The sequence below is a fragment of the Leopardus geoffroyi genome, chromosome A2 (genome assembly GCF_018350155.1).
Source record: "Leopardus geoffroyi isolate Oge1 chromosome A2, O.geoffroyi_Oge1_pat1.0, whole genome shotgun sequence".
NCBI classification, from domain to species: Eukaryota; Metazoa; Chordata; class Mammalia; order Carnivora; family Felidae; genus Leopardus; species Leopardus geoffroyi.
In genome coordinates, this window is record NC_059331.1 from 36,122,563 (window position 1) to 36,150,281 (window position 27,719).

Consider the following 27,719-nt stretch of genomic DNA (forward strand, 5'->3'; position numbering starts at 1 on the left):
AGCTGACTTGCCGTGGTGACGGTGTCGTGAAGGTTGGAAGCCTGCCTGGAAAAGAGAGCCCACATCTCGCACACAACTCCTGCCATCTGAAAACCAGTTTCCACAGTATGTTACATCCATCATGAAAGGGTCTCAGTAAAAATGATTTTAGCCAAGAGAGAGAAAAAAAGGAAAGAAAAAGAAGGTTTAGAGAAATTGATCCTCCAGTAATACCCAAAGTAGTCGAAGAAATTAACGCCCATTGTCCAAATAGAAGGTGGAGGCAAAGATATGCACCAACTGTCATTCTCAAGATAATAGCTTTCTATCTAGCTGGCTCCTGGAAAGTCACCTGCTTTGGAGAATGCCTCGATCCTCAAATGAAAAATCTTCCAGCTTCTGATACGAGTGTCAAGAAGGCAAAAGGCTGGAATGAGCTGAGCCCAGCAGAAAACGCACAGAACTACAAAAGGGCTATTTTTGTCATGCTCAGGGCAAGGAGAACAACAAGACATGGGTCTCTTGCTTGGAGACAGTGGCATGACTGTGTGACTGTGTGGCTAATGGGTGACAGCCGAGTGGAATCACTCAACCTCCAGTCTGTGCCTGTGTTCTGTTAAGAAGGATGAGATGCTTTCCATAAGGGGTAGAGGGAACACAGGTTAGAGGGAAGTGCGGTCCAAAATAGGTGTTGCAATTGTCAGAGTGCCTGCCCTCTCTAAATGAGTCCAAGGCTCCTCGCCCTGATGAATTAAATCCCATACGTCTGATGGCATGGGATGTGAGGTGGCAAAAATATTACTGGCAAACTGAAAAATCTGGGAAACAGGAGACGTACCAGCAAATGAAAAGAAGTGAAAACAGAGGTTCTGCCAATCACGTTATCAGTAAGCATGGGCCAACCTCACAAAAAACACTTAGAATGCCATTATTAACATGCGTGGCCAGGAGCAGCAAGGATTCCTTGGTATCTGTGTGGATTCAACAAGGAATAACCCATGCCAGGCAATGCTCATTCCCTTTTTCATACTCATAGCAGTTGACGATCAAAGGCTGTTATGATCACCAATTCCAGAATTCAGCAACATGTTCTAAGTTTTTCATAAAACTCCAAGCAAAACTATAAAGAAATATAGTCCAGACATAATGAAAAGAAATAGGCTGAATAACCCATCAAAAGTTTTCCTTGCTGCTGATTAATTACATCTATGTCAATTCAGAGTGTATTCTCTAGAGGAATGACGCTGGGCTCCGTCCAGGGCCCCCATCCTGGTCATCTTCTTATCATTAATTTAGATGCTGACATTGCCAGCATCCCACTCAAATTTGGGGATGATCTGAACCCAGGAAGAAAAACAACAGTTTTGATATGTCAAAAGCAAAACTGAAAAAACTCCAGTAAGGTGCCCAATCCATTGAAAGCTAACAGAGTTAAATTCTCTGGAGGCAAATGCAGGTTATGAAGGTTGGGGCTAAAAACCTAAGTAGAATGCAGAGGATGGAAGAAACACCGCTCTCATGTAGCACATGGAGGAAAAATTGCTCAAAGATGTCTCAAATGACTTTGAATTTAAAATGCTGAATTTAAACCAGGGAATACAATATGGCTGCTAAAAATGTTATTTTGATATTACGTTTCATTAATGAAAGTATATTACTTACAACTAGAGAAGGGTAATTCGGTTATACTCTGAATTAGACCCGAATGAAAGATCTCATATTATTCAGTCCAATTTAAGATTCAGTCCTGTCCCATAGCACTTCTGCTGTGATGAAATGTTCATATCTCCAATGCAACAGTCATCCCCATATGTGGCTACTGAGCTCTTGATATGTGGCTAGTATGGCTGAGGAACTGAATTTTTAGTTTCATGTCACTCTAATCAATTTAAATTTATGTAGCTGCTTGTGGCTCATAGCTACTGTATTGGGCTGCACTGCTCCAGACCAAGCCATACGCCAAATGGTGAAGAAAGCCGGGAGGAGAGCAAGCCTGAAAAAAAAAAGACTCGGGGAGACAAAATGGCAACAGTATTTACTATCTGAAGTGCTGTCTTGTGGAAAAAGGGTTAGAAATATTCTTTGGAGCCCCTTGAACAGAACTAGGACTTAGAGAAATTAGAGTAAAATTAAAAAACAATCATGGCTGTGTAGAAATAAGTGTTTAATAATGACAGTGTCAGTTCCGTAAAGCAAGACCATAGCCTACCCCCTAGCAGAGTGCCTGGCACTGAGGAGACCCTCAAGAAATACTTCCATTTAATAAGTAAATGAATTGGGGCACCTAGGTGGTTCTGTTGGTTAAGCATCCAACTCTTGACTTCAGCTCAGGTCATGATCTCCCAATTTGTGAATTCGAGCCCCATACTGGGCTCTGCACTGACAGCACAGAGCCTGCTTGGGATCCTCTGTCTCTCCTCTCCTCTTCTCTCTCTCTCTCGCTCAAAATAATTAAATATATATATAAACATATATATATATGTTTATATATATGTGTGTGTGTGTGTATAAGGGGGCGCCTGGGTGGCTCAGTCGATTAAGCGTCCGACTTCAGCTCAGGTCATGATCTCGCAGTCCGTGAGTTCAAGCCCCGCATCAGGCTCTGTGCTGACAGCTCAGAGCCTGAAGCCTGTTTCAGATTCTGTGTCTCCCTCTCTCTCTCTGACTCTCCCCGTTCATGCTCTGTCTCTCTCTGTCTCAAAAATAAACGTCAAAAAGTAAAATAAAAATTAAAAATGCATATATATATATACATATATATATATATGTATATATATATATATACATATATATATATATGTATATATATATATATACATATATATATATATGTATATATATATATATATATATATAAATTGAGTGAACCAATCAATGAAATAGGAACCTGTTCAAATGGAATACAAATGTGTCAAGACACAACAAATTCCCCCAGTGTGTGGGAGTCCCCAAGTAGCTGGCTGACCCCTGGCCGGGACAGGCACCCACCAAAAGGCTGCTGGACTAGATTGCCTTCAACGTCCTTCCAAATCTGCTCAGAGCCTCACATCTGCTATCAATGGGATGGGATTCAAACCCTGACACTCACTATTTCTGTGACGATACATCTACTGCTGCATAACAGATTAACTACACACTTGACTTCGCACAGCACAGCACGCATTTATTATCTCACACTTTCTGTAGACCGGGAATCTGGGCACAACTTAGCTGTGTGCTTGCTCAGGGTCTCATAAAGCTGCATGCAAGGTGTCAGCCAGGGCCGGGTTCTCACCTGAAGGTTCAACTGGAGAAGACCCCACTTTCCCACTCACAAGGATGTTGGCAACACTGTCCTTCATCCTTGAGGTTGCAAGACTGAAAGCTTCAAGGCTTTTTGCTGGCTCTCAGTTCCTAGAGGTCATCTGCATTTCTTTGCCACATGGGCTTTCCCAAGATGCCTGCTTACATCTCCAAGCTACCAAAGAGAATCTCTAGGGCAAGGCTACTAGCAACCAGAGTTTACATAATGTAACAATCATAGCTATGACGTCCCATCATCTCTGCTGTATTCCATTGGTCAGAAGCAAGTCAGATCCTGGCCTACAAAGGTGTGAACTCTAGGAGGCAGGGATCACACAAGGCTACCTACCGCAGTGTCTGACAGTGACCTTGGCAAGTCCGCACACTCCAGCTTCTCCTCCATAGAAATGAGGCACCAATAGGGGCACCTGGGTGACTCAGTTGGTTAAGCATCGGACTCTTAATTTTGGCTCAGGTCATGATCTCACGGTTTGTGAACTGGAGCCCCATGTTGGGCTCTGTGCTAACAGCACAGAGCCTGCTTGGGATTCTCTCTCTCTCCCTCTCTCTCTCTGCTCCTCCCCTGCTTGCTCTCACTCTCACTCTCTCTCTCAAAATAAATACATAAACTTTAAAAAGAAAGAAAGAAAGAGAAAGAAAGAAAGAAAGAAAGAAAGAAAGAAAGAAAGAAAGAAAGAAAGAAAGAAAGAAAGAAAGAAAGCACTAATAGCACAATGGAGTCATTATTGGCACATTTAATATACAAACTCACTTTAGAATGTAACCAGGGTCAAGTTTGTCTCCAAAGCAGTGTTTAAACGTCACAACAACAGATTTCATAGAATAGATTTAGGTTAAAGAGATTTAAGATTAAAAGAGAAGTAAGCCAACCCTTTAAGCCAGAGAAATACTTAAGAATTCTCAACCCATCACCCATCTATGGAAGTTTGGTAGTTACAAGCAGAATTCATTCAGCATTCATTTATTCAATGCATTCGAACACCCAGACTTCTGCGTTCCCTTTGTTCCTTCCTGTGGACTAGCTCAGCAGTTCTCAAACGTAAGGTGTAAGAACTCTTGTACAGGGTTGTACCCAAAAATATTTTATGGGATGTTTCAGGAAAGAATTCTGACTATACACGATTTTTCTTTTAGACACTTAATTCAGCACGAAATCCCATGGGCAGTCTGACTCCACTGTCCCAACCTCATAGGCTTGTCCTGATAAAACATCATTAAAAGGGTGACACAATGTTTGGTACTTAATTAAGTGTTCGATAAATATCAGCTCCTATCTCCTATTAAATTACTAAACACACACAAAAAAGATTTGATGATAGATTGTGCCTGGAATATTTGCTCATTTCGATGTCACTTTCCCCAAAACAGGGTTAGGCTCTGTATCTTTCTCTTCTGTGGAATTTACATTTCAATAACTGTAGCCACAAAACATGTTAAGGGCCTGGTCACATTCTAGGCAGCTTGCTGCTAAAACCGAAGACGCTGCCGACATTCGAGAAGAGAGCAATTATGCCAAGCTGATCGATAAAACGAACTGTAAAGATTAATCCTCCATAATCCATTTTTTTCCTATAGAGGACTGAGCACGGTGATTTCTCACTCCTCTACCCTAGGTCTCTATCATCTTCTCAGAAGACAAGGACAAAACACAGACAATTAAAAGGTGCTTTCCAATGAGACCCAAATGTTCTTCTCTACAAGATTTACACTCCCTGCAGATGTGGACTGCGAGGGTAAAGAGAAAGGGGACGGTAACAGAGACATTATGTCTTGGGCACTGTGCTGGACAAGGTCCCCATGCTAGCTCATTTGTATCACACATCCCTCCTAACTGATGGGTACGATCGACTCTGTTTTACATATGGAGAAACAGAAGCTCCGGGAAAGGTTACACGGTTTGCCCAAAGCCACACACACACACACACACACACACACACACACACACGCACACATGCGCACATACATACACACACACACACACCCACACACACACACACACACCCAACATGGAATTGGAAGCTAGACCCTCAGAAGAGGATCCCCTAATATACAGCATTTCTCCAGCATAGCAGAATCACCAAAGCCAATCAACAAATATTTGAAAGTATATGTCCTGGGCACTGGACGGCTTATAAATAAGCCAGAGCACCAATAAGCAGGAAAGACACAAAAATACAAATTCACTTGTAATTTTGGGGTAGCAGGTAGGGGACAGGGAAAGATGATTGTTTAATTTATATCAGTATGTCAGAAAAGGTTAGACAGAAAAATAAAAAGCTGTAAAGCCTCCAGGAAAGCTTACGTGTATGTTGTGATGTACGTGTCAGCAGGTGGGGCTGTCTTGGCTCAAAACCCTTATTAGTAGTAATATGTTTCTTGCCCACACAGAGGGCTCTGGCGCCCAGATCATCAGCCCAAGTGGTGTGAAATCATTTCAATTCTCCGCACCTCACCTCTGAGGCATCACCCCTCCCCTAAACCCCCTTGGATCAATGTTTCATCCGCTACGTTCGAGCGAATCACTGATCCTACCCCTTCATTCTTTGAGTCTAGGCTCACAGAATATTTCCCGCACCTTTATTCCATTATTTCCATTCTATTATTTTCCCCCTTGTCTGTTTCCCACTTCCCAAGACATTAAAGGGAAGCCTGCCCCTAAAGGGTGTATGAGCAATTTCCTTTCCTAACACCTGGCAGGGCCCCTTTAATCATGAAACATCAGGAAAAACCTGCAAACCAAAATCTCCCTTCCATTTTTACCAGTCCCATCGAAGCTGGGTCTTTTTATTTGCCTGCAGACACTACATCAAAAGAAGGGGGGGGGGGGTACTGGTTGATTAAAAGACTGCCATAGCTCAAGGACACAACCAAAATGTTAGATGCCTGACTTAACTACTGGCCGCTAATTAAATGCAAAACAGTAGCATTAATGCAAAAGGGGATGAGCAACACTATATTGGGCTTTTCTTTTTTTCTGAACAGGGAACACCCCTGGTTTTCCCCCCCACCCCCACTCCATCCCGCTGCATTTTCAAAGTGCTGGGGACCAGATGAGAAACCGAGCAGCATACCGTTAATCAACTCTTCCTCCTCTGCATGTGACGCTGCATTCGGAGAGAATTAATGACGGGTGTAGCTGAAAACCAGGCGGACCAAAGTGCTGTTGGCTCCCACTCAAGTGCTCCTGGATTTCTGGCTGTTCTCTTAAGCCCCAAGAGATCAAACTCGGTTCTTCTGCTTCAGCCAGAAAATTGCAAAGTCCTAAGACTACTCTCCCTGGGCTTCAGAAAACCACTAGAGATTAACAAAATGAAAAGAAAAGATGCTGAGTTCTCTGATATTTTCCTCTGGGTGTTTGTTAAACCACTTGGGGATCTCACTTTAGGGGTTCACGGCATTTACACAGGTTCCTAATGCAGGTGTCTGTTGAGAAAGCACGACTGAAGGCACTGGGGGAAGGAATCCTGCCCCAAAATATTTCCCCAGCCAGGTTATCTTGCTAGAGATCAATGCTTGGGGTTATTAAGGAATTGTCTGTCCTGGAGGAATTAACATGGGAAGACTTTAGGCTACTCAGTCTTTCACTAAAATGCCCTAATGACAATCCTTTTGAATAACACCAACGAAACTAAATAATAATAAATACAGTGGGGGGCTTATATTTAATGAAAACTTCCTGCGTGTCAAACACTGTGCTGTGTGCTGTGCGGGTATTTCCTATCCAATTCACACCTGATATTTTCTTTTTAAAGATGAGGACACCTGATTAACATTATTTGCCCAGGGTTGCACAGAGTCAGGACTGAAGCCAAGATTGAAATCCAGGTAGAGGGACGGTAGAGCACGGTTTTCTGAAGGCCACCCAGTTCTGCCCCATTCACACCTAGTGGCTGGTTGGGGTTGCAAAATAAAGCTAACCACCAGGGAGCAGAAAAGAGGGCACAGGGGAGGCAGCATGGCCAGCTGGAACACCAAAGAGTCCAGGAAGAGGGGGGAAAGACGTGCTGGAAGGGACAGGGAAAGGCTGCCAAAGACAAAGCTTGTTTAATTTAGCAGAACGGTTATGAGCAGAGCCTTTGAAGGCAGGCCACCTGGGTTCAAATTCCAGCTCAAATCACTAGCTGCTAGCGTTCAATTTATAGTGCTGTTCCTTGCTGCCTCTCTGTCGGGCACAAGGTCCTGCAGAAGGGTAACCATTTGGAGAAATCAATGTTACTAATCTGATCAATGTTGGAAAGACATTCTCAATTAGAGACGGAGAAAGACAGAAAGAGAGAGACGGGGAGAAATTCAAGCTCTGAGCTACTAGTTGAGTGATGCTGACAAGAGGCTCCACACTCTCTTTTCCAGTTTCCTCCTCTGTAGAATGAAGACAATAGTCCTACTCACCCCAATTAAATGGGCTAATATGTTCAAACGATTTGGAATAGTGCTTGGCACACGAGAAGCGCTACATAAGTGTTTTATTTTAACTAACAATTCTGGCAAGAACAGCGCGGGCTCAAACATTAGTCTGAAAAAAAAAAAAGCTATGCAAAAGAAACAACCATTGTATGTCCACTGAAACCACGTATGAGAGTGTTCATAGCAGCCAAAACCTAGAAAAAATTCAAATGTTTAATACCGGGATGGATAAGTATAGAGTGGTCTATCTGTACGATGAAATACTACACAGCAGTAAAGAACTGTTATGTGCAAGATCAGACATCATATTGCCCAGAAAACTCAGGAAAGAGTACACACACATGTTCCCACGTACATGAAGCCACAGAAGAAGGAAAGCTAAGAGAGAGATTCCTGGTCACCTAAGTGGGGTGGGTATAAGGGACCCATTCTGCATTCTGAATAGCGGTTTTGTGGGCGTGCTGCATATATGTGCATATTCACACGGCTAAGATTTGGGTACTTTATTGTAAGTTACACCTCAAGTTTCAAAAATGAACAAAAGCCACTGGGTCAGTATGGTACATGTGATTACAAGTACAAAGTTAAATTTTTTGTTTTAATAATTAATAGTTTCAAACATTATTTAAGCACTGAGGCATTTAGCCTGTGTTTCATTAATTGAAAGATCAAACTCGTTATTTCACACTCTCATTAAATGAGACTGAATATAAGTCTATTTCAATAAAAATATGGGAAAATTTGGGGAAAAAAACATGAAGGCAATGTGCAAATGACTGAAACTTAGAAATTCAGAAATCACCAGATTATGAGGCAGCTATGGATGGGAGTCAAATGGGCCTTTATTCTAGTCCAAGGATGGAAGGACTGAATCAGCCTGTTCCTATACAACCTATAAACTAAGAATGGTTTTTGCATTTTTAAATAGCATGGGTGGGGGAGGAGGAATCAAAATGATATTTCTTGACATTCCAATTTCGGGACTCCTGGGTGGCTCAGTCAGTTGAGCATTTGACTCTTGATTTCGGCTCAGGTCCTGATCCCAGGGTTCCTGAGATCCCTGCTCACTGAGGTGTTCGCAAGTAACCACCATAATTAGCTCCTTTGCTCCAGAGTCTGACTTTATAAAGCTCACAGGACGTGTGCAAGCCCTGAGTTCTGACCCAGTGGCAATCAGAGCACCATCGGAAGTTGCTTCCACAAGACAATGCAGAAAACAAACCGTCGCGAGGGAACTGATGGGTTTCTCGTAATACATTATAAAATTTTCCCTTTCTTTTTTTTTTTTCTGGAATGTTACTGAGCCCTCAGGTTAGTTCTTGCTTAAAAACCAACCCACTTTAGAGACAGCCAAAGCATAAGAGACGGTTAAAAACTGAGAACAAACTGAGGGTTGATGGGGGGTGGGAGGGAGGGGAGGGTGGGTGATGGGTATTGAGGAGGGCACCTTTTGGGATGAGCACTGGGTGTTGTATGGAAACCAATTTGACAATAAATTTCATATATTAAAAAAAAAAAAAACCAACCCACTTTAGAGTCCTCTTCTATTTTCAAGGCATTGGTGCATCTTCATTTTTTTTTAATATTTATGTATTTATTTTGAGGGGAGCTGGGGGGGGGAGCAGAGAGAGAGACAGGGAGAGAGAATCCCAAGCAGAGTCCGACCTATCAGCGTAGAGCCCGACATGGGGCTCAATCCCACCAACCACAAAATCATGACCTGAGCCAAAATCAAGAGTCGGATGCTTAACCAGCTGAGCCACCCAGGTGCCCCAGCATTAGCATATCTTCAGAGCATCAGCACTTAGGGCTATTGATGGAAATGTGCCAAGAGAAAATAATTGGAATGCCAATTGGCTGATAAGAGAATTTAACTGTCAAACAGTGATGGAAGATGAATTTTCCTACCTCTGAACGTTCAATAGACTATCTCTTCCACATGAAATATCCTTCCTCCTATCTTCAGTGTAGCTACCAGACTGAAAGTTCCCTGAATATGAAAACCATATTGGAATCAAGAATGGTACCCTGCTCACCATCTTATGCAAAATGGGCATTTGAGAAATACAGGGAAGAAGGAAGAAACAGGAAGTTCTAGTCCTCATTCAATACATATGGTACTGATTAAGACACACTGAGTTCATGTGCTCATTTCCTCAGATTTTAAGTGACTCTTTATCTCTGCAAAAGAAATAACTGTTTTTGACAGACAAGTTCAAAATCAAAACCTACCGCCGTGAATGTGTACTTTTGGAAATAGGGTAAATATCTTACAGTTGTGAGAAATTGTTTCGTATAGAATGCTGTTTAAGAAAAGGTGTGAGGTTCCTACTGGCTCTAATGTTAATCATTTATGATATACTGTGGTTGAAAGCTCAGCAATTGGAATCATTTCAGGCAGTAAATATACATTTCCTGTCAAAACACATCAAATGGGTAAGACTTCAATCTATTGGAGAATGAGTTGTAACTAACTTCAATGTTGGCAATTTGGAGAATGCGCTGATGGCTTTTAATAGCTGTGGCAGTTTTCTCTTCACTTCTTGCCCCCAAACCACAGAGGATCTCTGTCTGACCCTCCCCAGAAATGATTCTCAGTATCTACGTAGTATGGGAGGGATGTAAAATGCACCCCTCCAGATCCAAATCTGCCGTGGAGCATGTCTGTTCCCATCACTCAGATCTTCCAGAACTAAAGCTATGTCTACACATAACTTGAAAGAGCATTCTGGATTTATGAGCTATAAATCCTTCTACCATGTTATGAACTCATTAAGGGTGAGGTGTTAACCTTCTGCCTGTACCATTTCACTTCACTACATGTAACGATGATGTAGAAAATAAAGGCTTCAACACAAAATGACTTGCTCTTTTACAAAAATTAAGTCCCCTGGTTCGCAGGCCAAGGCAGGTACTTTAGCACCATACAATCGCCAAGGCCTCCTGCTGCTTTTATCTGTTTTGCCTTCTTCCCACCTTTCTTCCTCAAGGTCACCTCACGGACCAAGACGGCTGCTCAGGCACCAACTATCACATGACATTCCAGTACTTAACATATCCCCAAAGGGCTCCACTCTCAATGTTAGGAAGACTCCCACAGAAATACCACCTGTCATTTCTACATGTGTCTCACATGGCCACCCTACTGCCAGAAAGATTGTGAAACAGTCATGATTCTGCACAGCATGTGCCTAGCTAGAAATCAGAGCGCCATTAGGAAGGAATGGGTGGAAATGGATATTATGTAGGCAACAAGCATCTCTTCCACAACCCTGTATTGTATGTATACAGATGGACCATCGAAGACCAAATAAAAGAAAGAAATGTAGATTCTCCAATATGGGGCCTCTTGTCACCTCAGGGAACCTCCCAGGAGATTCCATTCTATCATCCTGGAGGCCAACACTCACCCATAGATGTGAATATTCTCAGACTGGACATTTCTTCTCGGATTGGTCAGTAGTGCACATTCCCTCGTAATGTTAACAAAGTAGCAAATTTCACAGGTAAACAGCACCTCAACTCTACTTATTATGACACCAATGTGTTCTATGGTTTGAGTTTTCAGGTTTTGTCTCCTGTGAAATTTAATTATAAAACCGTGTGTGTTTCTATCTCATCCAAACCCAAGAGCAAAATCACAGTCTTACTCCCCTGTGTGTCAACATGGCAGGACTGAAAGCTGAGAGAAGTGGTGGCATTGACCAAGGATCAGATGGAAAGGGAGAAGCCCAAACTCTGAATTCCACAGCTCTGCGTTTTCACACCGGTGCCCGGCCGTATGGAAGATCACTACAGCTTGGCAGAGGCAATGTGGCTTTTGGCAGGACTTCAGGAATAATGACAGTGTGCATTTATACACTAAGCTGCAGTTTTCAAAGCATTTCCACATAGTCAGCAATTGGAAACACCCACCAATGCTTTATAGGAGGCCGGATTGCTGTTGCTCTGAGTAGGTAAGGGATTTATGGCCTTGAGGTAACATTCGCGATTTAAAGAATAAGGAGCCAGCCAAAAAAGAAAAGGAAACAAACAGGATGCAAGTTCCAAGGAAAGGAACGTCAAGTACAAAGCCATTGAGGAAGAAATGAGTTTAGGCATTCTAGGAAATGAGAGATGGCCAAAGTGGTTTTAGGGGGATAAGGGGAAGGTGTCTCAGATGACATCAGAAAATTGAGACACTGGCAACTGACATCTTTTGGCCCTACTTCTACACAACTGCTACTTTTCCTACAACCACATGCATTTTCTTTCGTTTTTTAATTTTTTAACATGTATTTATTTTTAAGAGAGAGAGAGAGTGCATGAGCAGGGGAGGGGCAGAGAGAGAGGGAGATCAAGAATACCAAGCAGGCTCTGCACTGTCAGCACAGAGCCTGATGTGGGGCTCAAACTCACGAAACGTGAGACCAAGACCTGAGCTGAAATTAAGAGTCGGACTCTTAAATGAGCCACCCAGGTGCCCCACTTCTTTTTTCTAAAGCAGGCTCCATGCCCAACATGGGGCTCAAACTCACAACCCCAACATCAAGAATTGCATACTCTATCGACTGAGCCAGCCAGAAGCCCCAACAAAATCCATTTTCAACATGGAAATGTTATCTATCTTCTGTCTGTCTCCACCTCCACTCAAACTCCTTCTCTAACTTTCAAGAAAGAGAAGGTATCTTTTAATAGCAACATATGCTATTCATTTTCAAATATCTACAAAGTTTCAGAATTATAAAACTCCACTTGCTTTAAAAGCAAATTTTCCACAAGCTTTCTCTGTGCTTTCAAATTTTATCTCAATATGTGTATTTTTTAAAAGAAGATATACATACAAACACACAGGATCCTATTGCTTATCTATCCAGAGTAAACCTACAAAATATCCCTCTGCAAGGAGAGAATTCCAAACCCCTGCTATAGTATTTACACCTAGTAGGCCCTCAATTTCACTGGCTCTTTTGGCCTATCACTTAGAAGGTCCCGTGTTTCAAACAGTTAGAGGGAGAAAATATTTTTTAATATCTTGGCATCCATCAACCAGCATTTTCAAGGGCATGAGAACTGCAGCGCCCAAGGAGCTGTCTGAGGTGCTTAAGGTTAATGGCTGTATTTACATAGCCATCAATTCACTTTACAAAGAACTGCCCTGGTAGAATGATACAGCTCCCATCAGGAAGCCCAGCCCCGGCAGAGCAGACAGGAGTCTGAAGGAGGGAAGGAAAACGCCTGATAAATCTTAACGACTCCGTCCTGTTTTCATTAGATTATTTATCTCCCTCTTTTCAGTTAAAAAGTCTTGATCCTCTTGTTGAACAAAACAGACTACACTTCCATCACTTGATGAGTCACTTACTAAAACATTTTGACAGTAAAATAGTAGCTGTACCCCTTCTGAGGGAGGTATACCTATACATGCACAGTCCAAAAAGGCAGCCACTAGACATGAACAGCTATTTGAATAATGCTAAATTAATTGAAAATAAATAAAATTTAAAATTCAGTTCCTCCTTGGCAACAGCCGCATTTCAAGTGCTCAACAGTCAGTCACATGGGCTCAGTGGCTGCTATTAGTGGAGGACACGGATTTTAGAATATTCTCTTTCATGACAGGAAGTTCTACTGAAACTTTTGTCGGTCTGTAATGTAAAAGGCTTGACCTGTAGGGGGAACAACTAAATAAAATGCAGTACATTCCTAATGAAAGTTAGTTAAAGAAAGGGACAAGAGCTATGGGTCACTCTCCAAGACAATGGTAAGGGAACAACCCAAATTACTGAAACAGATCAAACAAATGAAAGTTAGACAGTTAAAGAAATGGACAAGAGTTATGGGTAACTCTCCAAGACAATGGTAAGGGAACAATGCAAATTATTTAAACAGATGTATATAAATTACTATTTTAAGTGAAAAAATTCTACTCAATACTACATAATACTACCTATTTAGTAAACATATGTAAATTAAATAATATAAATAGAAAAGTTTAAATATATTTTGATGTTTCCACATTATACTTTTGAAATAAACGTAAATGCTCCCTACTTCTACTGACCAGTGAGCACTGACAGATGAACTGCAAATGGTTAGGGAGCATCTACCAGCATACCATCAGGCCATTCTCCCTCCTCACGTTGGGATTTCACTGAGACATAACGTATTGTAAATATATGCAGAAAGAGATTAGCCAAATTCTTGACAGTTGGTGGGGAAAGAGCTTTAGAAATGGGTTGGAGGGGTCGTTAAAGGTGATCTTTACTTTTTATCTTACTGCAATTTTACTTTTATTTTTTTTTACAACTTGCATGTCACCAGCAGGGCTTCCACAAGGTCACTGCTTGCTTATTATCACTGGTGGAATCACTGTCCATATGATCCCAAACTAGCAGCTGTAATTACACTGCCAATTCCCAGCCAACAGAGAATTCCATCCACACTCTCTAGGTTCTATAGTACATAAAATGCGATGCTTTTTTTTAACTGGATATTTGTTCTTTAAAAAAAAAAAAAAAAAAGGATTAGGGCAGATGAGGGCAAGTTTGTTGTTTGGATGCTTCTGCCGTTTTGTCTTCCATGCAAACTAACTTCTGCCGTGCCCTAGTCTGCCACTCAACCTGGAAGCCTCATCTTCAAACTGTCTGGAGTTGAGAACTAGAGGGGGACAGAGGGCAAAATGGCAGGCAGCCAGGGAGGAGAGCTATAGCATCTTGACAGTTGGGCAAAGATGACCAAAGTGAAAACGTGCCAAAGGGACAACAGTGACTGATGGGTCCCAAGGAAATGTTAGTACAACATCCACAACACACCACAGCCTTCGAGAGAACACCAAAGTTCCGCAAACCAGCCATGTAATTAAAACACAGCTCTGGAGACAGAGGAGGTTAAACGACTCTGACCCAGCCCATCCACTCTTCTTGGTGGCTGCCAGTTCCAACCTTCCTGCCAACACCCACACATTTCTATACGTCAGACTATCTCTAAAATAATCTCCCAAAACCCCAACTTAAAAAAAAAAAATGAATAAGGATTTAAGCAATCAAATTCTTCAACATTTGTTTCTCATTCAGGAGAGACTGTGGTTTGCAAACTTCAAGTTCTTGTTAATAGTGCAAGACATAGTAAAATCTACTGAAAGCTTTTCATTTAACCAAACATGGACAGTAATTTATTCCTCCAAGTGGTGAGAGAATGCACCAAGCCAGGCATCTGTGCAAAAACTTTCCATACCCCCTTCAGTCCTATAACTCTATCTACAATTCCATCTTCTGGTCCTAACTAAATCTTCAATTATTCCCAGAATGGATGAAATCTTAAATCCACATCAGCTTTTAACATCTGCTGAGTCTTAACTATACAGGAACCAAAACGAAATTCCTGTATGTCACTTGCCGATAGGATTACAATTTAAATCAGACTCAAAGGCAAATAGAAGAAAATAGAAGGCACATTTTTTTTTTCCTGATCAATATAGACATCAGCCAGATGACAGAACTAGGTGATATGCTGGTTACATGCTACATACAGCAAAACAGCCTCAATACCCATTCACACAACTGTACGATTCTTATTCTAAAAGGCCTCAACTACAGGGGTGCCTGGGTGGCTCAGTCCATTAAGTATGCGACTTTGGCTCAGGTCATGATCTCACAATTGGTGAGTTCAAGCTCTCCATCAGGCTCTGTGCTGACAGCTCAGAGCCTGGAGCCTGCTTCCAATGCTGTGTCTTCCTCTCTCTCTCTCTCTCTCTGTGCCTCTCCCGTTCTGTCTCTCAAAAATAAATATTAGAAATCCTCAACTACAGAAAATACATCTTATACTCTAAAAGTAACTTATGGACATTATCAAAATCAGTGTCTCATATGTGTAACACTGATCCAACCAATATCTAATTTGTATTTTGGGCTCAGTAATCTATATTGATCTTCAGAATTATACTAGTTACACAAACTTAACCAGTGTATCACAAAATGAGAAGCTCACAACCTAATCAAAACAACCCTGTTCTATGAAAATCTCCATATTAAATTTTTTACCTCTGAAAGATGAACTGGAGAAGGGTAAAGCACAAGCCTGTCAGCATCAACGCTCTGTGGGACTCGTTGGAATGCAAATTCTCAGGCTCCGCCCTAGACTTACTGAACCAGTAGCTCTGAGGGTGAGCCCTGGGAATCTGTGTTTGAACAAAATTCTCCTTATACACTAGTCTAAGTGAAAACACGAAACTGCAGGAGAAAAAGGAGCCCCTGCACAATGTTGGTGAGAGTATAAATTGGTACAGCTTCTGTGGAAAACAGTATAAAGGTTCCTCAAAAAATTAAACATAGAAATACCATACAATCCGGTAATTCCACGACTGGGTATTTACCCCAAAAAAACAAAAATACTAATTCAAAAATATATATGCACCTCTATGTTTAATGTTTATTGAAGCATTATTTACAACAGCCAAGATATGGAAGCAACCCAAGCGTCCATCAATAGAAGGATGACTAAAGAAGGAATAAAGATGTCTGTCTCTCTCTCTCTCTCACACACACACACAATGAAATATTACTCAGCCATAAAAAAAAAAAAAAAAAAGAATGAGATCTTGCCATTTGTGACAACACAGATGGACCTAAAAGGGTATTATGCTAAGTGAAGTAAGTCAGACAGAGAAAGACAAATGCCATATGATTTCACTTATACGTGGAATCTAAAAAACAAACAAACAAAAAGCAGAAAGAGATCCCTAAATACCGAGAACAAAGTGATGACTGCCAGAGGGTAGGGGGCTTGGGGGATGGGCAAAATGGATGAAGGGGAGTGGGAAATCCAGGCTTCCAGTTTTTTAAGGAGTAAGTCACGGGGTAAAAGATACAGCATAGGGAATATAGTCAATGTTACTGTAACTGTTTTATAGTAACAGAGGGTAGCTACACTTGTGATGAGCATAGCGTAAGGCATAGACTTATTGAATCACTACGTCATACACCTAAAACCAATGTAACATTGTGTGTCTATTATACTTTAATAAAAAGAATTGCAGTAAGATTAGAATTAGGATACTGGCATACCAAACAAGATTCATAACATGAAATAGATTTCTTAAATCCAGTATGTTCAGAGGACAAAAAAAAAAATTGCCATCAGCATAAACCCTATATTCTCTCCTCGTTACTTACTTCTAAGTAAATGAGGACTTTGAAACTTGTATATGGATGTAGTCAACTGCTTGTAAGTTCATGTCTATTTATGCTATGGTTCAGAAATATTTGCACATCAAACTAGAAACGGAGTTTACACTTGGGATCATGAGTCTTTTGTAAATGTGAAGAGAGTAAATTTGGAACCAAAATGTCTTGAAGAAACAGAGCTTTCTAGGAATTCTGCCAGTCCTTTTTCTCAGGGTGACCTTAACTTTCAGACTTGAGGAGTATTTTCCTTCTCTGATTAATACTTCTGTAGGATGATTAGTGTACTTTGTTCGAGTATATATCCAGACAACCTGACTTTTCCCCTGTTACCAGGAACCTACAGCTTGCCTCTCCATCCTAAAGGGTAACCCAGTATGCAAGGCCAGTATCAACAGCCACGTTTACTGGTTCTCTGCTCCCTCTACTCACCCACAAAGGACGTAGGGCTGATAGGTTCCAAACACTGCCATTTTCCTTTTAAACAATACAGAAACCTTGCAAATGAACTGCACACATCTGACTTAGGATTCCCAGGAGGACACCCCTAGACACAGACTTATTTCTAGGCTTTAGAATCAAATTAGAATACCCCATCAGACACCTATTTGTGCAAACGTTAATTTCAAGTGTATTTAAATGCCTTAGCGTCTTGCTTTTTGCTCATCACATCAAGCAGAGCTGCTTGGACTGTGTAATCACGATAATGAATAAACATGGGGTGCTTATAAAGGACTCGGGAACCACAAAACTGATCAATTGTTAATTCTATAAAGTGACAAAACGTGCCTTCTTTGGCAAGAACTCCATTTAGCTGTATTTTTGGTGGGGAAGACGCCAATGTCTTCTGCCTACTGTCTCCGTAAAATAAAAATGCAATCATCACTCAGATCCTACCTAAGGCTTATCTTGATCTCCATTATTTCCTTGTACTGTCTATATCCATGGCTACCCCCACCTCCAACGAAAAACAAAAACTGGCATGGCATGTTAAAAACCCTGAGCTGCATGGTTATTAATCGCCAGAGGAGTTGAGGCAGCACTAATATGAACAGCCAAAATAACCACAGTAGATATTTATCGGCCTCTTATTATGTTGATCAAACACCAATTTCACAATGAGCGTGACTCACAGAACACCGCAGTTCAATCAAATTCCTTAGTGTGGTAAGATCAGGACTTTCAGAGCTTCTTCTTGCAATCAACACATTTGCTATTTATCTCCTAGACCCCCACCACACCCAGGCCATGCACAGGAGGTGTTCAGGTCATCTTTCTTGAACTGAAAAAATGAATCACCTAGAAAGAGCTTTGGCTCTCCCACACTGCCTGGGTTCACGCCGTGGCTCTGCCACAAGCTTCCTGTGTGGTTTCGTCCAACGTACTTCACTTTCCTAGCGCACAGAAGGGAGATGATGACGCTCTCTACCATGGAGGGCTTGGGAGAGAATTAAATGAGATAGTGCGTAAAAATGTTCAGTGCAGTAAAATGATACTGCCTCTATGAAAACCAATACTGACGGATCCTCAAAAACTAAAGAATAGAATTACCATATGATCCGCCAACTCCATTTCTGAATATACACCCAAAAGAAATGAACACAGAGACTCAGAAAAATATCTGTAGAGCCATGTCCATGGGAGCGTTATTCACAGAGGCCGAAAGGTAGCAGTGACCCACACATCCATCGATGGGTGAATAAACAAAAGGTGATGTTTCCCAGCCTTAAAAAGGAATGAAATTCCAACACACATTACAACATGGATGAACCTTGAAGACACTATGCAAAGTGAAGTAAGTCAGGCCCAAAAAGACAAATACATGATTCTCCCTCAGTGAGGTACCTGGGGCAGTAAAACTCCTAGAGATAGGAAGTAGAATGTACCTGCTAGGGGCTGAGAGGAGAGAGCTGGGGAGCCACTATTTAAGGGGCACAGAGTTTCAGTTTTACGGGACGAAAAGAGTTCCGGGGATGGACGGTGGGGACAGCTGTAAAACAATGCGTATGTTTAATACCACCGGACTACACACTTAAAAATGGTTAAGCAGCAGGGCGCCTGCTGACTCAGGCAGTAGAACATACGACTCTTGATCTCGGGGTCATGAGTTCAAGCTCTGCGCTAGGGGTAGAGATTACTTAAACATAAAATCTTAATAAAAAGAAAAAAATTAAAATGGTAAAGTAGGTGAACTGATGTAATTTGTATTCAAGCACAATTTGTTAAATGTTTACTTATTTTAGAGAGAGAGCGACAGGCTGTGAGCAGGGGAGGGGCAGAGAGAGAGAGGGAGACACAGAATGCGAAGCAGGTTCCAGGCTCTGTCAGCACAGAGCCCAACACAAGGCTCGAACTCACGAACCACGAGATCATAACCTGAGCCGAAGTCAGATGCTTAACTGACTGCGCCACCTAGGCGTCCCAATTTTAGCACAATTTCTTAAAACAGCGCAGTACCCAGCAACATCCTTATTCAACAAATGATAGCTATTGTAGCTACTATCATTTTTTGAAAGGTCAACAAAGCAAATATTTGACAAACATTCCCTAACGTAGCAGTGGCAAATACCAGCAGAAAACTTTAGCGAAAGAGACATTTGTTATCTAACGTCCAATTCCATTCAAATGCCTCCTTGCCCGCTCTCACCCACCCCTACACTAGCTGGTACCACGTGGCTTTGCTGGGGAGGTTTAAATGTTAACCAGTTCATTTCCCAAATCCCCTCAGCTGAGGTGAGTGGAAATTCAGCACACAAGGAGACTGAGACTGGTACCAGGGGACAGACTCATAGCCAACCCCCAGCTTGCTTAATGGAGCTCCCAGCTCCCGAGCAGATCCAAGGGTCTGCAAAGAGCAGGACAGAGGGTGAAGATGTGAGTTTTATCCTGGGAGGACTGGGTCCATGGTAACCAATTTTATGGCTCTTTTGATTTGTGTCCGTGGATGTGTGTGTGTGTGTGTGTGTGTGTGTCGAGAAGGAATTAATCCAAAAATATAGATGAAGAAAGCTGTGTGTCTCCGATGTGAAGCCGGGTTGCATAATCAGTTCTGAAAGCAGAGAAAAGGTAACAGATGTTTACATTACAATCTGGCTGCTTCTGCAAGAGCTGCCAAATGATTTAAATAGTCACGGAGATTGCAGGCCCCAGTGAATTGTTGCCCCCACTGATACATGCAGAGAATTCACCTCAATAATATATTTTGGGATTGCCTTAATTAAATGCCCCACTGTATAAAAAATTTCTGGCTTGGAAACTACTTAAAATATTAAACTGAGGGGTGCCTGGGTGGCTCAGTCAGTTAAGCGACCGCCTTCAGCTCAGGTCATGCATGATCTTGTGGTTCGTGGGTTCGAGCCCTGTGTCAAGCTCTGTGCTGACAGCTCGGAGCCTGAAGCCTGCTTCCGACTCTGTGTCTCCCTCTCTTTCTGGCCTCCCTCATTTACGCTCGCACACCCTCTCCCTCTCTCTCTTTCAAAGGTGAATAAATGTTAAAAAAATTTTTTTTTTAATCTTAAACTAGACACCAATTAAAAAAAAATTTTGAACAGAAGGACTTTTTCCAACACTCACATTATGAAACTTGCTGTCTCTGACAAAGAGGAATGCATTATAAAGAAACTCAAAATTGCTTTTTGACTCTGAGTGTTTTATGACCAGGAGGAAGATGAAATTTTACATAGAAAAACACACAGCCATGAAAAAGAATGTCCTCTAGCTCTCTTCACTGAATTGTCATCCTTCCCAGAATGGCTCCAGAGTATATCTGAGTCTTACACGAATGCAGATAAACAGCCATCACTGCACAGAAAGTCTTCCTAATCAAGGGCATTTCACCTGACTGCATGGATGTCAACAGTCTCTTTCCCCCGCCATGGTTTCACCAAAGGCCTGCCAGTGGCCCTTTGCCAAGTACAGATTATATGATATATGGCCTCATTTATCTAAAATGATTTGGTCTAAACGTCTATATGTGGATAAAGGCACAAGGAGGGAAATGGAAATAGGTTTATTGAAATATGAAAAGGTATTTTCTCGATGGCAAAACTGGGTTCATTTTTCACTTTCCTTTTTATACTCTCTTACAGTGTTTGAATTTTCTACCCCAAACACGCATTATCTTTACAAATTAAAGAAATCGAAAAGACATCTTCAAACCAGAAGGCTAGAGCAACAGCAAGAATCCTAGCTTCTGCATTAGACACCTCAGACCTCAGTTCCCTGCCCGAAATAGGGAGCTAGGGACATTGGATAAGCCCTTTCACTGGTCTGGGCCCCAAAACTTGACCTGGATCAGAGTTTCTCCACCTCCGCACTACCAACATTTTGAGCCAGAGAGTTCTTTGTTGTGGGAGTGCCCCATTCATTAGCAGAAGTTTAGCAGCACCCCAGGCTTCTACCTGCTAGAGACCTATCTAATTTGGTTGTAGCAACCAAAAATGTCTCCAGACCTTGGCAAATGTCCCTGATGGAGCAGAATTGCCCCCAGTTGAGAACCACTGCCCTAGATGGTCTTTAAGTTTCTTTCTTCCTGGAAACTTTCTTGGATTATTTTAGACTCTGTGCCTAAAGTCTCAGTTTTAGGACCAGTGATGCACAGGGAAGTGCCCACGATATAACAAAGTCTCATCGATGTTTTCATGATTCATTAAGCAAGAGAAATAAAACTGTGAATTTTCAGAGAATACTTTGGGACATGTGGCAAAAACATGAAACAGAATTCAAGCAGGTGCAATTGTCATTTAAAAAGCTAATAATAACTGGCTTTGGACAGTTCCACCTTTAGTTAAGGCAAGTAAAATGCTATAGAAATGTTCAATTGCTTTCTAATTTGAAATGAACTTACAGCACCAAAAAAAATCAAAATAGACTACTGTTTTCTGCAATGCCCTATTTTTATTAAAAAAGAAGAAAAAGCCTAGGGGGTGCCTGGGTGGCTCACTTGATTAAGTATCTGACTTCTGGTCTCAGCTCTGGTCATGATCTCACGGTTGGTGGGCTGAAGCCTTGTGTCCAGCTCTGTACTGTCAGTGCAGAGCCTGCTTGGGGTTCTGTCTCTCCCTCCCTCTGCCCCTCCCCTGCTTGCTCTCTCTGTAAATAAATAAATAGACTTCAAAAAATAAAAAATAAAAATAAATATTTGTAAAGGCCTACTGTTTTTTTTCTATTTTATAAGAAATACTATGGAGCACCTGGGTGGCTCAGTCAGTTGAGCATCCAACTTCAGCTCAGGTCATGGTCTTGCGGTTCGTGGGTTCAAGCCCCACATCAGGCTCTGTGCTAACAAACAGCTCAGAGCCTGGAGCCTGCTTCAGATTCTGTGTCTCCCTCTCTCTCTCTCTCCCTCCCCTGCTCATGCTCTGCCTCTCTCTGTCTCTCAAAAATAAATAAGTGTTAAAAAAAAAAAAAAGAAAAATACTAGAGTGTCTTTCTAAAGGAGATATTTTATTCTTCTGCATGAGCAATACTACAATCTTATGAAAGGAAACAAATTAGCCACATCTTTACTATCTATCTTCCTAAACACAGCATATTTTTATTTGCCATTTCATTAACATTTTATTAACAACAACTCCCTAATATCTGACACCAACATACTTTTGAATTAAAATTATTTATGCTCATGCTAATGACTTGCTTGCTACTTGTAAGATCCTGACAACTTTGAATTAAAAAGAGTGACAAAAAAATATTCAACACGGTTTTAGATTCATGACTCTTTGAAAATCAGTAGTTCATCCATATAGAGAAAGCCATTTATTAACCAGGATGTTTCATTACCATCAACATTCTACACCTGACACACATTAAGTGTTCCACAAATGCAGAACACCATTATCATTACTCACAACCATGCCAGAAAACAGAGTTTTATTCCAAATAACCAGTTTGGTTTTACAGCAACTAAAAAGCACAAACTATGAAAGAGGAGACTATCACTCAATAAATTAATATTCTGAGTTTTCAAGCCTTGTATCATGCCTCGTCGTCATTTTAACATCTGTGTCTTATTATGTGCTCAAATAGGTCCAAATTGAGTCACGCTACCCCATCTTCTTCCACTGCCACCTCCCCTTAAATGTCTCTTTTGTAACCGCAGATACCATGACAGCTACTTGAAAGTGGCCCAAGCTTGCAGCTGTCAAATCTTGAGCTGGGCTCAACCAGCATAACATTCTAACAAACTGATCCTTGAAAGCGAAAGAAGGGGACATGATTGGGCTCTGCAGACACAGCGGAAATGAGGGGTCCTTCCACCATCCCCACAGCACCCTGCAGGCCTTTATTGGAAAAGTCAGGAAAGGACACTGGGCCAGAAGTTAGGATCCTAGTTCTTTTTACACCATAGTGGACTGAAGTCATAACACCTTCTAGCCTTGATCTTTTAGAACACTAAACTCTTGAAGTATTCTCCAGATTTAAAATTCTGTGAGCTTTTGGGTCTTTCTTTAAACCAGATGGTGCAATTAAATTTATGTTTAAAAGTAAAAAAAAAAAAAAAAAAAAAAAAAAAAGCACAAGAGCCCTTTTAACTGACTTTATGGAAGAAATGGGATTTAGTTTGAATAGTAACTCTAAAGCAGGAAGAGTTACTTCTTTTTCTAATAGATATCAGAAAGATGGAAAGCCAAAGTTAATTACAAAGCGTAATTCAAGCCTTTGTCTGTAAGCAAGGACTTCAAGGAAGGAAGTGGGCTTTTTCTAGTAATGTTTTCAAAACAAGTATTTATGAAGTGATTAATGTGGCCAAGATCACTTCGCCAATCCCTTTGTGGACATCCTTTCCCTACTGCCTGTCCCTCACCCTCAATCCTGTATCTCCCTAACAAATTAGGATAAAGTACGCTGTATGATCTCCCAGTCATCCAGGATTGGCTTCAGGACTTGAAGTCATTTTGCTAATCTTAGCAGATGTATTTATCCAACACCGGATGAAATGCACACACGTATACAAATAAGTCCATCACCTAGATGTTGGATAGATGTTCCATCTATCTTGGGGAGAAAAAAAAATCTCAGCAGGCTAGGCCAGTTACCATGATGTCTCTCCATTACTGTACAGAAATTAGAACCAAAATATAGGGTAAAAACTCCCAAAGAGGAAAAAGGCAGAAGGGGGGAAAAACATACTTCTCTGCAAATTGTAAAGAGATCTATAAACTGCAGTCTTAATTTTATTAAGCTAAGCTTCTTAGTATAGAAATCCCCAAAACTCTCCAACTGGGCAGCTAATTGAGAGTTAGGAAGAGCCAAAATGACGTCCCTCTTTCTCTTATTCATCACAGGCGATGTACAAACGCTTGCTCAATATGATAATGTGACTCTTGTCAATGCACGTTCAAATCAGATAGAGGATTGGCTAGTGATGATGTCATCCCCATGGGTTAATCCCCAGTGAATGCAGTTTTAATATCATATGCATCAACACAACATTTACATAACAAAGTATTATATTAAGTGTAACAATAAACGGAGGTGCAGATAAAAGCAGCTATTAGAGAAAGGTTACGTGACACTGAAAAGGAGGTGGGGGGACAAAGACTTTTTTTTTAGATTAAATGGAACTAGGTCATCAAACAATACACATCTCTAAAAAAAGCAAAAAAATAAATATTGAAATTCAAGTGACCTAGAACATTCTAGCACTAGAAATATGAAAATGTTGCTTCCAATGAAAAATATTCAGTAATTAAGTAAAAACATTTATAAGTTGTGTGTGTGTGTGTGTGTGTGTGTGTGTGAGAGAGAGACAGAGAGAGAGAGAGAGAAGTTTTAAAAAATTAAAGTCATTCAAAAATAAGTGAACAAGCAAGTATTGCTTTTCTGGGAACAGCAACTTTCTTTAACAGGGAAAACTGGCCAAGTCAAATCGTGACTTAAAACCTTATAGTAAATTTTAAAGCGTCAAAGGGTAAGTTAAGATGCCACGGAGGGAAGAGAGAAAAGTCACGCAAAGCAGAACAATGAGACAGAACTGAGGGAGGAAACCTTGAAATACAGCTTTATGAGAATATTGATCAAGTAATGTCCACATATATGAAGAAAGCTTTTTGCACAAATGAGCAATGCCTCCTCACGCGGTCAGTTTGGGAGGACATAAGTCATTATTAGTCATGATGATTCTGAAAACTGTCTCTTGCTGCCTTATTAAGATCTGTATTTCCAATCCAAAGGAAGTGTTAGGCTTGCACACTGATTTATGACTACAAACTTAGCAGAAATGCCTCTCACTGTAAAGCCCACAGGGAGCTGTTGAATTTTTTAAGTCATACATCTGTTCAAGAATGACCAAGTGTAAAACACTGATTATATTGTGATTGGGCAAGTGTGGGTGTCTGGGTGTGCAGGGTTAATTTTCAGGTTGGTGTGGATAATCCCTATACCAAGGGTATTAGAGAAAGAAGCCGACCAAGGCTTTGAACACACCGATCCCCACACACCGGGATTGCCTGTCACATCACATCAACCTTGCTAGTCTTGGAGGGACGGCCATAGAAAAGTTAAAGGGGAAATGAGTACAGGGATGCAGATGCTTCACCAAGGGGGGTCCTTAAATCCTGGTTGGGGGCAGGGGAGGAGGGGAGTTTGGGCACTTGAGTAGGTCTCAGTGAGTCCATGAATCTGTACGTGTACATCTTGCTGCGAGTTGCCTCATGACTTGCCTAAGGCTGTCACTGGCATCCGTGGAACCCCAGACGTTAAACAATACTGATTCAGGAGAAAATACTGATTCAGAAGAAAAACCAGTGGCACCGTGTCTAGCTTCAGCTGCCTCCATAGATGTGGGATATCCGGCTTTTCACTTCTCATCTTTCCCAAGCCATGAGTTTAGGGTTAAAGATGCTCTCCCTTCCAGGAGCGGATTGACAGGGCAAATGATGCAAGACAACGTTTAAAAAAGCGGGGAGGCAATGCAGACACTCTGCCCTGGTGGCTAATCCGAGGTGCCTAAGGCGGGAAGGGACGGAACTTCCAGACCCGCTCTTAGTGCTTCCACATGGGCGGGAAGCTTAGCGCTTCAGCCGGAAGACGCGTGCCAGGTGCACGCTGAGTCCTTCCAGCAAAAGCCTCACAGCCAAGATTTCAGATGTAGGCTAACCTGCTCTCTCCCGTTGGCTCCTATAAGGATCCCGGCTCAGACCCCAAGGCCGGCTTCTGCAAAACAATTGCTCACCACGAGTTCACCCTCGCCCTCGTCACACCGATCCGTAAGTGGCCTTTCCCGCACCCAAGGAGCTCCCCGGGGATCTCTTGAGTGGCAGACACGAACCCTGAAGTTGCAAGATGCAGCTGCCCAGCCCCAGCCATGCATCCCCTCACTCAGGAGCGCGGCTTCCAACTTCGAGGTGCACGGCAAGCACCGCACAGGAGGTCACTCCCGCACTCAAGAGCATCGGGGTTGGGGGCGGGGGGCGACGGGGTGCTGCCCGGAGCCGAGTCAAGCCGGTATCAGCCCGAGAGGCAGCTGCTACCCACGAGGCAGAGACTGAGCACTGGATCCAGAGCCACCCCAACCCCACCTTCCGCCCTGTCCTTTCAGCTCCCAAACCTTCTTACTTGACTAGAGCCGCAGCCAAGTCCGGCGGCCGGGCCCAGGACGAGGCACGGATCTCCGCACAGAAGCCGGAGGACGCTCACCGCGCCACTTCCCCGCGGGCGCCCAGGGAGTGGCCCAGCACCTCCGCAGGCTGTCCGTGAAAGTTCCCACGTCTCTCCGAAGGCAAGTCCGAAACTGCCGCAGAAAAGCAGCGACCGTAGAAGCGCGGGCGCGACTCCCCTCCTGGGGTCCGGCAGCAGCCGCACGCCGGCTCCGTGCGCCCCGTCCGGGCCGCGCGCAGAGAGCAGTGCAGGGCGGAGCCGGCAGGCGCGCGGGCCGGGAGGGGCCGGCCCACCGCGGGCCGCGCTGATTGGCCGGGCCGGCGGCCGCCCCTTCCCCCGCCCGGCCCGGTGGTCCACGTGGGTCGGCCCTCGTCCCGCCCCGGCCCCGTACCTCCCCCGACTCGCCTCCGCTCGGCTCCCAGCGCCTCTCCTGAGCGCCTCGCTGTGGCCACCGCTCCGCGGGTGCCGGGGAAAGGTATTCTTTCCGAATACCTGGAGCCGCGTGAGCCATGCATGAGGGAGAGGACTTTAGGGTTGGGCTCCCAATGCAAAACAATCCCCACGCACGGTATCTGCGTCCGAAGACCCGAAACACTTCGCAGACAGGCTTCCTTGGCGGCCCAGAGCGTAGCGCAGGCATCACTAATCCGGCTTCTTATGTAACTTGCTTGCGTGGGAGAGGAGGAAAATCCGCGCACATGTCAATAACGGAATACTTTGTTATTTTAAAAATTACAAAAGTACGACTAAGACTTCTTTGACTCGCACTCCGTGCTGAACCTTCCCCGACTGAAGTAACGCTAACCATCTGTCACATGTCAATAGTATTCGTTTTACAGAGAATACCTCATTGGATCTCCATTTTGTAGGCAAGAAAACTGAGGCGCCAACAGGTTAAATAACTTGCTCAAGATTACGGCTAATCAGTGGTAACTGTGTAATTTGAACCCAAGGAGTCTGGTTGCAGAGTCCACGTTCTTTAATATTCGAAGTGTAATCCAGAAGAGGCATCCCCAGAGACTCTGTTAGAAATGCAGACTCTGAGACCCCACACTGGAATCAGAAACTTCATTTTAACAAGATCCCCAGGCGGTTAGTTTATGCAAAAGTTTGAGAGGCATTGCTCTCTACCACTATCCTGTTCACTGTCATTGGTTTGCCTTACTCTGCACTGATATGAAATAATGCGCTCTCCTGCCTCTACCCCCATCCTGCACTTCAAAGTGTATTTGCCCTTCTCTGAGCCTACTGCTTGAGCCAATGTATGGAAGC

General features: G+C 42.6%; 1 protein-coding gene across 3 annotated transcripts in view; it reads right to left on the reverse strand.

Moving 5' to 3' along the window:
* Window positions 1-26,730, reverse strand: part of TAFA4 (TAFA chemokine like family member 4) — a 182,938-nt gene extending 156,208 nt beyond the window's left edge. For 2 of the 3 annotated variants that reach the window (XM_045493482.1, XM_045493481.1), the window contains exon 1: window positions 26,406-26,687. The gene's annotated coding sequence lies outside the window, so the exon portion shown is untranslated. Of the gene's footprint in view, window positions 1-26,405 lie in introns of all 3 variants that reach the window. The other variant, XM_045493483.1, reaches the window with a different exon arrangement.
* Window positions 26,731-27,719: the final 989 nt, after the last annotated feature.